The following is a 15895-nucleotide window of genomic DNA, read 5'->3' on the forward strand; positions in this document are numbered from 1 at the left end:
TACAACTAACCCATCCCTTTGAGTAGGACCTACTTCCACTGGAGAATTCCGCCTACCAGTAACTATGCCCTCGTCTGCTACACGTTCCTATCCACTGACGCCTATATAACCGCCAGTCTCCTTGCTTTTGCTCCAGATTCTCCACCACCACGATGCTCTCAACACCAACTCCAAGGATGAGGGACTGATTACCTCATCTTTTGTATATAGTTCTACTGTCTTCTAATTATGTCCTAGAATCTGTATTGATAAAGCCACTGGATGGCGAAACGTCTACATTAAAGATAACCAGATGTTGCACATGTGTCTTAACTTTCATATCACTAGTAATTCCCTAGTCAAGGTCATTGATATATTATAAACAACAACGGGCCTAAGACTGATCCCTGTGTAACGCCACTTGTTACAGATTTCCAATCGGATTTAACCCCATTTAAGCATACTCTCTGCTTCCTATTGGTGAGCCACGACTCGTTCTACGACAGCACTTTTCCCCCAATACCATGAGCTGCCACTTTCTTTAACATTCTCTGGTGCAGTACTCTATCAAAAGCCTTACTAAAATCTAAATAAACAATATCGAATTCTTTATCGTGATCAACGGCCTCAATAGCTTAACTGAAGAAGGTTAATAAATTAGTTAGGCAGGAACGGCTTATCCAGATGGCTTCTTATAATCTCAGTTATAATTGACTCTAGTAATTTGCCTGCAATTGAGGTCAGGCTTATTGAGCGGTAATTTGACGGTAACGACTTGTCCCCTGCTTTAAAAATAGGAATTACATTAGCCATCTTCCACATACCAGACACAACACCTGTTTGAAGAGAAATTATTAAAAATATTAGTCAATGGTTCACAAAGTTCCATTTTACACTCTTTAAGAACCCTTGAAAAAGTTCATCAGGGCCCGGGGATTTATTTTGCTTTATCGGTCTGTCTGTTTGATAGCCATTTCGCTAGTGACTGATATTGCATAATTTATCATCCTCAGGCCTATTATAAAAATCAATTACTGGGATATTGTTAGTGTCTTCCTGAGTGAAAACCGAGAGAAAATAATTATTAAGAATAGAGCACATTTCATTCTCCTTGTCAGTAAGATGCCCATAGTTATTTTTAAGGGGATCTATCATATCTCTAACTTTTGTTCCGTAAACTTGGAAAAAACTTTTTGGGTTAGTTTTAGAATCCCTAGCAACTTTAATTTCATAGTCCCTTTTAGCTTTTTTTTATCCCCCTTTCTAGCTTCCCTCTTAATGTCAATATACTAATGTCAATATACTTTTGATGCGCCTATAAATACTTTTTTTTCTGTCCTAAAAGATATTTGTGCCTATTAATCATCCATTTCGGGTCATTTACATTCGATCTAATTTCTTTATACGGGATAAATGTTCTTTGGACAGCATGTATTGCGTTAAGACAGCTGTCATACTGATAGCTCTCTTCGTTACCCCAGTCCAAAGGTGATAAGTGTTCTCTAAGTCCATTGTAATCTGCTAAGCGAAAATCTGAGACCATTACTGAATTATCCCTACTATCATACTTCCATTCAATGCTAAAGGTAATTGATTCGTGATAGCTAGTGCCGAGTTTCTCTGTAACTTCTAAATTATTAACAAGGGTTTCCTTGTTTGCCAGAACCAAGTCAAACAGGTTATTTCCACTTGTAGGTTCTGTCACAAACTGTTTCAAAAAACAATCCTGAACTACTTCTAAAAAGTCGTTAGATTCTAAATTCCCAGTCAAAAAATTCCAATCAATCTGACTAAAGTTAAAGTTCCCTAGAATTTCAAATTTATCCTGCCTTGTGGCCTTGTGCCCTTTACCGGGCAGGACCGAGTGTAGTCGGTCCTCATAACGTGGTTTTTTGCGCACGTCCTCCAACTCCCCCAGCGCATCTAGGTTCCCATTCTCTATTTCTGACCAATCACAGACCTTCCCTGAGTCGCCCAGGCTGAGCGGTGATGGCGGCTGCTCGCTTCCCATTGGTCGAGAGAGCAGAATGTAAACACTTCTACCTTGCCGGCGCCAAAACTCGTGTTTCTCGGTTGAGTGCTCCTTACATACTGAAGCATTTCACCCCGTACAATGTCGGTAAGTACTGATTTGTGTGTCTAGTGTGTAAATGAATAGTTTAGCCATATTTTGATATATATATGAAGGCGTTGTGAAGCATATTACGAGTGCACAATGCAAATGAAAAAAGTGCAACAAAATAGGACCAAGTACAGCCATTCCTGCCCTTTTAGGTGCAGTTTTCAAGTTTCGGTATATAAATATTTCCATAAAATTTGGTAGTGTATATATGAATTCAGTAATGGTCTGGGTGTGTACAGAATGTTTTTATTGTCCTTCCAGATCAATAAGAAATTGTTCTACGGTGAGTCCTCCAAGGATAAGTCGAAATTTGTCTGTGTTTGGGATGACAGTGACTCAGATCAAGATCCAGATGACCTGGAAGTGGTGGAAACTGATGATGAATACTTGCCACAAGATGCAGAGGTGCCAACAGATGAGAAGGAAGCTATGCCACCATCCAAAAAGAAGAAATTGAACAAGAAGAAGATACTTGCTTACATGCAAGTATTGCAGCAACAAGAATAATCATGTCGCATCTTCATTTTCCTGTGCCACATGCAAAGTAAATCTATCCATCAAGAAGGATAGAAATTGTTTCATAAAGTTTCATTGCAGAAATTAGTGATGTAAAAGGATTGTTCTTTCTCAGGGAACTCAAGAATATTTCATTTGTAAGTTGTATCTCATTGCAATGTGTCATTGTTGATAAGTAGTTCCTACTTCTATTTTTTTACTGCTTATAAATTGTTCAGAAACAAGTTCCATTTATGTTTTTTATATTGTCTACTTTTATAATAAATTTAAAAAATATTTATTTCGTTTTTTTTCAACAATTGCAACCTTGCAACATTCTAAATTGTTATACCCCAAACGGGCAGGACCGAATATACTCGGTCTTCGAATATCTGCAATTGCCCGAGATGTTACTTTCACAACTCTGTTTGGATGGTCTCAGTGACCTTACATCGAGTGGCTCTATCTCCTCATACGAAATCACTTTCAAAATCTGCATTTTAGTCTGCCTTGCCCTCTGAAGGGTCAATTTCCTCCCACAGTAGTCTTCCTTGTCTTGGCTTTAGATTTCTGCTTACCATGGCTCCCAAGTCTTTTTCACATTCTGTATGATCAAGCTCTACTTCACCTAGTTTATAGCTTCGAGGGTTATTTTCTTTACCAAGGACTAGTACTTTACACTTATCCCCATTGCACTTCCTCTGCCATTTTTCTGACCAAGACATTAATTTGTCCAAATCTCCCTGGAGTTTATCGGTATCTTCCTCAGAATGAATCATACTGCCTATTTTTGTATCATCAGCAAATTTGCTCTTGTCACTTACAATTCTTTTATCAAGGTCATTAATGTAAATTATGAACAACAGAGCGCCTAAAACTGATCCCTGTGGAACGCCACTAGTGACTAATCCCCATTCAGATATGACCCCATGAAGTGAATATAATTTAAGGTTCTTCAATCTTTCTTCATACGGAAGATTTCGTCATTCATCGCTAAATGTTTTCTAACGAATTTATGTCCATTCTGTAATGTGGAGACCAGAACTGAGCTGCGTAATCTAGGTGAGGCCTTACTAATGATGTATAAAGCTGTAGTATAACCGCTGGACTTCTGCTGCTTACACTTCTTAATATGTAGATGAATGGTTCAGAGAACCGACAAGTTGATAAATTAAACACATATGTAACACTTGGGTATCTTACTCAGGAAACGTATCGCCACACAGTGGCTTCATCAGTCCATACAAAGGAGGACGGTGAAGAAGAGGAGGTGCTGAGGTAATCAGTCCCTCTGCCTTGAATCGATGGACTGAACACATCGATTCCTGGTTGAGGGACTGATTACCTCAAACTCCTCATCTCCTTACCCATTTGTACTTTGTATTGGTCTGATGAAGCTACTGTGTGGCGAAACGTTTCCCTAATAAAGATTCCCATATATTGGTATAAACCTTGGTAATAAATACCGACAAGTTGGTTTAGAAAGACACGTAAGTAAACAATATTAGAAAACGTTTCGGTCCTGGGACCTTGATCACTTCTAATATACGGAGGTAGAAAGACATTATATATAGGCCTATATATAATGCGTTTTTTACCTCTGTATGTTAGAAGTGATCAAGGACCCAGGAGCGAAACATTTTCTAATAAATATGTCGTAGTGTTTGCTTACGTGTCTTTCTAAACCATTCCCATATTTTGCATAAGTGTCTCAGTCATAAGGAGAAGATGTGAATTAACGTAAGGAATATAAATAATGTCTTGAGGATATCTCTCGCAATAATTAGGTTCCTAATAGCAGTTAAAGAGCTGGTAGATATTTTAGCCAGTTTTCTGTCAAACATTTTTGAAACGTTAGTGGCAACGTTGCTGACCGGTAAAGCGATGTAACTTGGAGGCTTTTCTTCAACTTGATTGGTGTTGGTCTTGTTGAGGATACGTGTCGCACGTTTCCTGCAGTCACGTATAAAATTTAGGGGAAAGTGTAGTGAACTTAAAGAATTAGTGATGCGTGTGCATTCTTCTTCGAGAACTGCGGGCTGGAAATTCTGTAAGCTCTCAGAAAGAAGCCAATAACTTTAAGTTCTGGTGTCATGGTGAGAGAAGAAATGTAGAAGATTGTTCTTGTAGGTAGGTTTCCGGTAGACTTTAAAAGAAAGTCTGTTTTCACCAGTGAGTAAATTTAATAATAGGTTCCAGATTGTTGGTGTTGAGGGTGCCACGTACGTCTAGATTTTTGGGTACAATGACCAAAATATCATCAACGTATTGCATCCATGTAACTGACCTAGGGATGTTACTGAGGATCCGTCTGGATTCTACGTCCTCCATCCTAAGCAAAGTTATCACCGCCAACCTACAGCAGCAACTACGGCTCTCAAGAAAACTTTCCTCTTTGTCAATACAGCAAATGGAAAGACATTGGCAGAGCTGACTTCGTCAATAACCTTTCTTCTTATGTTCTCAGTGATACAGAGTCCGAAGCACTCAGCTTAGGTCTTAAGTTTGCTACCGGCATACGGAAGCCTAAATACGAGTTAGATACAGTGATCAAAAACCAAAACTTTAGTGACTCTGAATATAACAAAGGTTTCATACAAGGACTTATTGCAGCTGCTGTTTCTGAACTTAATCGTCCAGTCATTCCACGCCGCTACATCCAGGCACTCAAAAACATGACCACTAATAATGATATTCTCATCACCACAGCGGACAAAAGAGAAGTGGTCATCCTTAACAGTACAGACTACGTGGCATACATGGAAGAAGACCCGCAGCAAACTCAGGAAATCAGAAGGCAAAAAGCTCTTGCGCTTCGTCCCTACCAATTCCAAGTCAGCAAGGCTTTATGGTTTACCGAAGACCCACAAACCAAATGTGCCTATGAGACCTATTACATCTGGAATTGGCAGTGCCTCACACAGCCTGGCAGGAGTTTTGGCGAAATGTTTATCTAAACTCCTGGGTACAATTAGTCAGGCTCACCTGAAGCATTCGGGTGATCTTAACCGCGTCAGGGATCTCGACATGAGTGATAAGAAGCTTGAAGATTGAGACACTTATGCAACATATGGGGATGTTTAATGGGGAAATGTTTCGCCACACAGTGGCTTCATAAGTTCAAACCAAAGCAGAAATGTGTAAGGAGAGGAGGAGTTTGAGGTAATCAGTCCCTCAGCCTGGAGTCGGTGTTCAGTCCATCAGTCTTATTGAATGTACAACATAGGGCCGTAGACGTGGCATATATACTGTAGTCAGGTGAGGCGAAGCAGGAGAAGGAGCGGGGTCATAGTCGAACCATCCACTAGTCTAAGTGGGTCTTTGTCTAAACGTTGGACAAGTTTTGAAGAATTCTTTGTATCAAAATCCCACGATGCTGCAGTGTCTGACAGATGTGATAAATGGTTTAAAAATCCGACAAGTTGAAGATTGAGACATTTATTCAACATATGGGAATCATTTTGAAAAAACGTTTCGCCACACAGTGGTTTCATCAGTCCATAGACTAGTGGATGGTTCGACTATGACCCCGCTCCTCCTCCTGCTTCACCTCACCTGACTACAGTATATAAGTCACGTCCACGGTCCTATGTACACATACCTGGGGCGCCCATTACCGTCTACAACTTCTACAAGAACCCAAGACACACCCTCGACATTGCAGAGCTCCTCGCACTAGTACGCACTGAGTGTATTATTGTTTGTGGAGACTTCAACGCACATCACCCAATGCTGCACTCTCACTCAGCAACCAATGCTGCTGGCAGACACTTTGCAATGCTCCTACACGATATTCCAGAGGTAAAGTTGCTAAACAATGGAGACCCCACACACCTGCTGGGTGGCTGCCTCGACCTTACCTTCGGGACAAGACAACTCGCAGCGGGAGCAACATAGGAAACTCATCCTAACTTTGTCAGTGACCCCTTTGCAGTGATCACTACCTTCAACATCAACAGGCCCCCCATAGTTGTGCTGCCTCCTAGATGGGACGTAAAGAGGGCCAACTGGAAGGTGTTCCAGTTGGCCCTCTTCATGACTGGTGGCCCACATACACTCTATCCAAAGACTGGGATACGGCTGAACAGGAACGTATCACTTCTCATCCAGGCAGCAGAGTGCGCAATTCCAAAGAAATCCGAAGGGCGCAGTCACATAAGAGACTGGTGGTTCTACAACGACGAGGTGCGGGAACAGAACCACCGCATCAACTCTTTTAGGAAGCTATACAGGCGTAACCCTACAGCAGAGAACTGGAATACTCTGAGAGTCATTGTGCAGCATGCCCGCAGAGTCTCTCTCAGAGTAAAAACTGAGAAATGGCTGGAGTGGTGCTGAACATTCGGGCATCACACCACCTTATCTGAGATATGGGGCAAGCTTAACATCACAACTGGCAAAAGCAAGCCAAGACCACCAGCACACCCGAATCCATCCCAGGAAGCTGAGAAACTAGTGGAGCTCTTCACTTCCAGGGAAGCCTCCACTCAGCTCCCACAGGACATCCGGAATATACAAATGGATCTTCTGCCACATCGCCAGTTAATGATACAAGCTGCATGTGAGTCGGAAGATGTGACAGATGAAGACCTCACTGACTTGGAACTCTGACGTGCCATTAAGAACACAGGTGGCACTGCAACGGGCATCGATGGTGTCACGTACTCCATGATTGCAAGGGCTGATCAGAGTGGATGCGAGGCCACACTAGACGTCATAAACAAGTCGATGAGGGCCGGGACACTCCCAGAAGCTTGGAAGAAAGCTACAACTGTACCAATTCCTAAGCCCAAGGACCCAGGAAGTATGAGACCCATATTGCTGACCAGCTGTATAGCCAAGACTGCTGAGAGGATGGTGTTAAACCGCCTCCTATGGAAACTTGGACCCCCTCATCATCACATATTTGGCTTCACCAAAGGAGTGGGTACAGCAGAGTGCATAACCACCCTATTAAGCCAGATTGCTGATAGTAACAAAAAATCTAGTATCGTCGTTTACCTCGACCTCGAGAAGACATTTGAGCTAGCCAGCCCCACAGTAATTCTAGCAATACTAGTTCGGAAGGGGATCAAAGGACGCCTCCTGGCCTGGATAGAGTCCTACCTTAGGGACAGGCAGGCCTGTGTCACCTTTCAGGGATACTACTCTTCCTTTAAAACCCTGGAAAACGACATGCCACAAGGAGATGTGCTCAGTCCTACCCTGTTTAACGCACTTATGCAGGAACTTGTGAGCCTTCCCTTTCATAGTGGTATGCAGCTACACAGCTATGGTGATGATTTTTCACTCGTAGTGAATGGGAAAGGCAATTTGGAGCGACAGGCCTATAGAGCTTTGGACCTAATAACGCATCCTTCCAAGGAACTAGGCCTCAAGATCTCCGCCGTGAAATCTCTTGCAGTGATGTTCAAGGGACCAGATCCTGTGAATAGATTACGTATTCAGGATATAGAAGTTGAGTGGACAGGCTCCTACCTATACTTGAGAATCTACATTGGTAAAAAGCTGACATTTCAGAAACAGGCCGATTATGTCAGATCTCGTGCTCTACTCAGACTCAACGCCATGAAAACCATGACAAGACACCGTACTGGGGCGAGCAAAGATGTACTTCGCTTGTACTATATACAAGCTGTACGCTCGCTCCTTGACTACGGTGCACCGGAGTTAGCTCATCTCATCCTGCAGAGCAGGCAAAGGGTGGAGGTCATGCAAAACCAGGCGATGAGAACTATGCTTGGGGCCCCCATCTGGACCAACACAGTATGTCTCAGATCTGAGGCCCGGCTTCGTTCCATGGCTGACAGAGTAAGATGCATAAAAACCTGCAAAGTAGCCACAATTCTGCACCGGCAGCAAGGTACCCCACTGAGAAGACGGATATTGACAACCATGACACAAGATCCAACTCTCTTCACGGACTACTCCTGGATTCGCTCGTTTTGTGCTGCTGGGCGGAAGCTGCTGCCTATACAACTACTCCTTGAGAAGATTTGTGACCTTCCTGTTGCTGGGTATCATCTACCACCTCCCTGGCGCCCAGATCCGGCCGATGTTTGCGTCATGCAACTACCTACCTCTAAGCGTCTCTGCAGTCAAAACATCCTCAGCAATCATGCTGAGACAAGCATGGCACTGGCAGAGGGACGCACATGTGCAGTGTATTTCACAGATGGTTCTGTCGACCCTGACAGAAAGAGAGCAGCAGCTGGACTGTACCACAATGGTCACACACAAGGCTGGCGACTCCTTGACCACTGCACGATCCCTCAAGTGGAGCTGGTGGCGATTCAGCAGGCATTGCCCTACGACACCGACTCCGACCTGTCATACATGTTGACTCCACCTCTGCAGTTAATGCTTTCTCCCATCCCCAACCACAGGACAATGCTCACCTCATCACATCGATCCTGAGCATAATGACGGCCTTAGAAGTTTAGGGTAACAGATCTACACTGAACTGAATCCCCAGCCATGCTGGCATCCGGGGAAATGAAGCGGCAGATGATGCAGCCAAGGCAGCCACAGATTATCCACATGTTGGGATTACTGTCCCCATCAGACTTCGACAGACCAAACTGGTGGCCGCCAGAGCAATGAAACTTATGGGTGAGGTCCAAGGTGATACCCCATCTCATCAGTCGTACCGAGCAGTGACTCAGGGAGAACCCCCTCCATATGATAGAAGCTGGTCCAGAGCGCAGAGTACCGCCATCCATCGGCTTCGTTTGGGCTTTCCCACAGCGAAGATGATAGTAGACAAGGCAGAGGAGATGTGCCAGTACTGCCAGCACGTTGTCCGACGCCCCCTAACACACTATCTCCTGGAGTGCCAAGCTACTGAGACATTCCGCAGGCAACTAGCACTGATGGAGAAACACAGGATGGAGAAACAAAGCCACAACTACACCAGGCGGTAGTTGTGGGTTGAGACAGTACCTTTGGGAGCTAAGTGCGAATGAAGCATGGCTCAGATATTTTTTTATAAATGGTATATAGTATCGACAGGTGAATACGTTAGGTACATGTGTAAAACTAGGTATTTTTATTAGCGAAGCATTTCGCCTGCGCTGTAGGCTTCCAGTAGAATATAGAGATGAATTCTAATCCAGTAAAGGAAGAGGAGAAGTAGTCTGAGATAACCAGCCCCCTCAGCCTTGATGATTGATTACCCGGCCTCTCAGCCTTAATAACCAATTACCCAGCCCCTCAGCCTTCATGGCTGATTATGCAGCCCCCTCAGTGTTGATGACTGATTACCCAGCCCTGTCTAGACTAGAGGCTGTGTGTGGGTCATGACATTTGGGTTAGTGGTCCCTGTTCATTCATGAAATTCAGCCTGGGACCTGCCGCTACATCGAAGGTTACCTGAAATTATATGAAAGTACTTCATTCTACACAGTGGGCAGTGTGGTGTTGGTAGATAGTGGCAACTGCAGGTCTTTGGTAAAAATAATAGCCACCCCTGGCAAATAGCAGAGTACATGAATGCATTCAAAGACTCGAGTACTTACGTGGAGATAGCCGTGGTACACCTAGAATATCTGCGGAGTGACATACCACTGCCTGTTCCAACAACGAGAATCCTATCGTGGCTATATATTCAGTCGTGAAAGGAAACGAATTATTTCACTGCTCGGTTGTGGGTAAGTGGCCCTTCTCGATCACTGCTGGAGTGTGACTGCTGGCCTTAGGCCGGTAAGGCCGGGCGTGGGTAGCTGTTGACGCGAAGGGCAGTGCCAGTGTATTAATGTATGGGTAGTGTAATTACAATGTTAGGCTAAACGACTAACTCTAACTAGCCTAAATAAGTGTAAGTAGTAATGTATAATACAGTAACCGGTGGAGGCCTTGTTATCAAGCTAAGTAGGCACAGAACTATGGCGCCCCCATCTTAGGTGGGGCTGCACGTCTCTCCCTCTTCCCCCAACTGGTGAAGGTTGTAACGGTTGTCTGGAGAATCACTGAGAGTCTCCACAAGCCCCTCAGCCTTGATGACTGACTACCCAGTCCCTCAGCCTTGATGACTGATTCTCCAGTCCCTCAGCCTTGATGACTGATTCCCAGTCCCTCAGTCTTGATGACTGATTCCCCAGCCCCTCAGCCTTGATGACTGATTCCCCAGTCCCTCAGCCTTGATGACTGATTAACCAGCCCCTCAGCCTTGATGACTAATTAACCAGCCCCTCAGCCTTGATGACTAATTCTCAGTCCCTCAGCCTTGATGACTGATTCCCCAGTCCCTCAGCCTTGATGACTGATTAACCAGCCTCTCAGCACTGATGACTGATTACCCAGCCCCTCAGCCTTGATGACTGATTAACCAGCCCCTCAGCCTTGATGACTAATTAACCAGCCCCTCAGCCTTGATGACTAATTCTCAGTCCCTCAGCCTTGATGACTGATTCCCCAGTCCCTCAGCCTTGATGACTGATTAACCAGCCTCTCAGCACTGATGACTGATTACCCAGCCCCTCAGCCTTGATGACTGATTAACCAGCCCCTCAGCCTTGATGACTAATTAACCAGCCCCTCAGCCTTGATGACTAATTCTCAGTCCCTCAGCCTTGATGACTGATTCCCCAGTCCCTCAGCCTTGATGACTGATTAACCAGCCTCTCAGCACTGATGACTGATTACCCAGCCCCTCAGCCTTGATGACTGATTAACCAGCCCCTCAGCCTTGATGACTAATTAACCAGCCCCTCAGCCTTGATGACTAATTCTCAGTCCCTCAGCCTTGATGACTGATTCCCCAGTCCCTCAGCCTTGATGACTGATTCCCCAGTCCCTCAGCCTTGATGACTGATTAACCAGCCTCTCAGCACTGATGACTGATTACCCAGCCCCTCAGCCTTGATGACTGATTAACCAGCCTCTCAGCATTGATGACTGATTACCCAGCCCCTCAGCCTTGATGACTGATTACTCGGAAGACTGATTACCTCAAATCGCCTCTCAACTTAAATCTACTGTATCCAGGATTATAATTCATCTGCATTCGTATGATGAAGACTGCAGTTGAAGCTAAACGTTTCGTGAAATCAAGATACTTAATGCTGCACATGAGTCTTATTGACCAACATGGCTCACACATCCTGCGTCGTCACGACCGACCGACAGATGTCACTACTGTGAAAGACTTCAATGAGAATATAAATAGCCTCTGGATGAGAGGTTCGAAAAACTGCAGGGATTAGCTAAGTTAACTGTAGATAGACAGACAGACAGGAAGACAAGTGTAATGAATAACTTTAAACCAGAGTGAAAGGAGGCAAAATATTACTGTAATTGACGGAATTTGGTGTTCTGTTGATGAATGTTGAATACGTGGTGGTGGAGAAGCAAAAGGAGGAAGAGGAGGAAAAAGTAGCTTGGTTTTATGGCTAATAGTTCCATGCAATAACATCAAGAAAAGGTTGTAAAGCAGTGTAGGTGACACAGTACCTGGGGACTGACTGCTGATCCCACATAAAGTACAGTATGACTCTAGTTTCTTGGGTTAAGAGCTCTTCACTGGCACCAAAACTCTCTTCCGTCCCGCCATGTGTCTCTTTCAGCATTTGTCTCTCGCCCTCTATATATATCTCTTCTCCATCCTTCTTCACATTGCTCTTCCTCTCTTTCTCCCCCTCTCTCTCTCTTTTTCTCTCTCTCCCCCTTCCTCTCTCTCCTCCTCCTGATTACCCATGCACCGTTGGTCAACTAAAGATCAAAACGGCCTTTCATTTTCACCAAAGCAGTAGCTCACCAAGACAGAGCAAGCTCTCTCTCTCTCTCTCTCTCTCTCTCTCTCTCTCTCTCTCTCTCTCTCTCTCTCTCTCTATCTATCTATCTATCTATCTATCTTTCTCTCTCTCTCTCTCTCTCTCTCTCTCTCTCTCTCTCTCTCTCTCTATCTATCTATCTATCTATCTATCTATCTCTCTCTCTCTCTCTCTCTCTCTCTCTCTCTCTCTCTCTCTCTCTCTCTCTCTCTCTCTCTCTCTCTCTCTCACTCTCTCTCTCTCTCTCTCTCTCTATCTATCTATCTATCTATCTATCTATCTCTCTCTCTCTCTCTCTCTCTCTCTCTCTCTCTCTCTCTCTATCTATCTATCTATCTATCTTTCTCTCTCTCTCTCTCTCTCTCTCTCTCTCTCTCTCTCTCTCTCTCTCTCTCTCTCTCTCTCTCTCTCTCTCTCTCTCTCTCTCTCTCTCTCCCTCTCTCTCTCTCTCTCTCTTCCTGGTCTCTTTTTATCCCCACTATAAACCTCGTTTTTTACACCTTAACCTCTCTTAATTCCAGTCTCCTCTACGATACTGCATTGCCGCCAACATTATTAACCTCCTCTTATTTCTTGTGTTTTGTCCCATGTGTTCTCTCTTATCTCCTTATTCCATTTCTTTTTCCTTTATTGGGTTACTGGAATGTTTTTTATTCCTCTCTTTTTGTTTTGTTTTAATTGAACTATCCCGAGGTTCTTGCTGTTCTGTACAAGGCTTCTGTTTCTCTGTTATTAATTTTCTTTGGCTCTGTTCAAAATGTCCTGTTCCTCTGTTTTTCATTTCCTCTGACTCTTCCGTTTTCTGCTCCTCTTTTGCTAGTATACCTTACCTCTGGTCGACGTTTCCTCCTGCTTTGTTCCACTTCTCCTCTGCCTCTCTTCCACATTTCCTTTGCTGCACTTATCGAGCAGCAATGTGGAGATTAACACGAACCAATAGATGGTATGTAAAGTTCCTCCCACCTCACTTCTTCCATCCCCCCCCCCCAAACACACGGCTCGTCTCTCACCAAAGGTGAATCAAATAAGAAAACTCATTCACCAGCATTCATTCAGTAGCTGTCTTGGCAGAAATCGGCAGACATCACGATTCCAATGACCTACTTCAGCACACACTTTCAGAGTGCTAGCACTCTACAACTCCCTCCTCCAGGACTCGAGTACGTTTAACCGATTTCCTAAAATAAACACAAGAGGAAATTATTACATTCTGAGAAAGTACCAGTTTTGTTTGAAACAGTTTAAAAAATAGCAAATTTGGAATTAGTACGAGGAAATGTATTTGTTATGACTCACGAAATCGTAATAACACAAATGAAAACAAACCACAGAAAGGGTGGGATTTGAATCCAAGGTAAGTGAGTCGTAAACGTAGCTGGAGATTCATCTGCAGAAACTTACATATGTGGTCACAGTCGTGGGCCATGCTGACCTTTCCATGGTGTATAAATATACATCATTAATAAAGTTGAATGAATCTTATTGTAGTCAGCTGGTCCAGCGGCTTACGCACTGGCCTGGAGTTTACGACTAGCTTGTCATGAGTTCAAACCTGACCCGTTCCCTGGTTTGCATTTTTGTTAGCTCGATTATTGCCTCGTTCTTAATTAAGACTTCTAAGTCTCCTGGGCATCACCCGTCCAGTGAAGGATACAGGACAGTCAGTAGGCAGGAAACTCGCAAAGTGGGAGAACAAACTCTGAAAGACCTTTTGGTCCGTAATGAACCACTATGGACTGAAACGTCGTCTCAAGTTTCTTACATCAATTGTGAGATTTTGTGAATTTTCCAAGCCAAGGTATTTATTTAGCACGGTATTGTTCGAGCCACAGTATTGTTCCAGCCACAGTATTGTTTTATCGCGGAATTGTTTAACCAATGGTATTGTATTAGAGCGATATTGTGCCAGCAGTGGTATTGTTAAAACCACGGTATTGTTCCAGCACGGTACTGTTCTAGCAAAGGTATTATTCCAGCAAGGGTATTCTTCGAACCAAGGTATTATTCCAACCAGGGTATTGTTCAAGCCAAGGTATTGTTCCACCCACTGTATTGTTCCAGCCAGGGTGTTGTTCCAGCAAGGTACTGTTCTAGCAAAGGTATTATTCCAACCAGCGTATTGTTCAAACCAAGGTGTTGTTCCACCCACGGTATTGTTCCAACCAGGGTATTGTTCCAGACAGGGTATTGCTCCAACCAGAGCATTGTTACAACCAGGGTATTGTTCCAACCAGAGTATTGTTATAACCAGGATATTGTTCCAACCATGGTGTCGTTCCAACCTAGGTATTGTTCCAACAAGGGTATTGTTCCAGCCAAGGTATTGTTCTAACCAGGGAATTGTTCCAGCAAGGTATTGTTCTAACCAGGGAATTGTTCCAGCCAGGGTACTGTTCCTGCCGTGGTATTGTTCCAACCAGGGTATTTTCCCAGCCACGGTATTGTTCCAACCAAGGTATTGTTCCAACCAGGGCATTGGTCTAACCAAGGTATTGTTCCAACCAGGGTATTGTTCCAACCAGTGTATTGTTCCAACCGGAGTATTGTTCCAGCCAGGGTATTGTTCCAACCAGGGTATTGTTCCAACCAGGGTATTGTTCCATACATGGTATATTTTCAGGCATTGTATTGTTCCATGCATGTTATTGTTCTAGAGAGGGCATTGTTCCAACCAGGGACTTGTTCCAAGCAGGATATTGCTCCAACTAGGGTATTGTTCCATCCATGTTATTGTTCAAGCCAGGGTATTGTTCGAACCAGGCTATTGTTCCAACCACGGTACTGTTCCAGCCAGGGTGTAGTTCCAGTCAGAGTATTGTTCCAATCAGGGTATTGTTCCAACCAGAGTATTGCTCCCGCCAAGGTATTGTTCTAACCAGTGTATTGTTCCAACCGGAGTATTGTTCCAACAAGAGTATTGTTCCAGCCAGGGTATTGTTCCAACCAGGCTATTGTTCCAAACACGGTATTGTTCCAGCTAGGGGATAGCTCCAACCAGAGCATTGTTTTAACCATGGTATTGTTGCACCTAGGGTGTTGTTCCAACGTGAGAATTATTCCAACCAGGGTATTGTTGCAACTAGGGTGTTGTTCCAACGTGAGAATTATTCCAACCAGGGTATTGTTGCAACTAGGGTGTTGTTCCAACGTGAGAATTATTCCAACCAGGGTATTGCTGCAACTAGGGTGTTGTTCCAACGTGAGAATTGTTCCAACCAGGGTATTGTTGCAACTAGGGTGTTGTTTCAACGTGGGAGTTGTTCCAACCAGGGTATTGTTCCAGACAAGGTATTGCTCTAGAAAGGGTATTATTCCAGTCAGAGTTTTTTTCCATTTTGCAAACCACGGAATTTATTTAGCACAGTATTCTTGCAGCCACAGTGTTGTTCCAACCACAGTGTTGTTCCAACCACAGTGTTGTTCCAACCACAGTGTTGTTCCAACCACAGTGTTGTTCCAACCACAGTGTTGTTCCAACCACAGTGTTGTTCCAACCACAGTGTTGTTCCAACCACAGTGTTGTTCCAAC

The sequence above is a fragment of the Cherax quadricarinatus genome, chromosome 6, assembly GCF_038502225.1.
Source record: "Cherax quadricarinatus isolate ZL_2023a chromosome 6, ASM3850222v1, whole genome shotgun sequence".
NCBI classification, from domain to species: Eukaryota; Metazoa; Arthropoda; class Malacostraca; order Decapoda; family Parastacidae; genus Cherax; species Cherax quadricarinatus.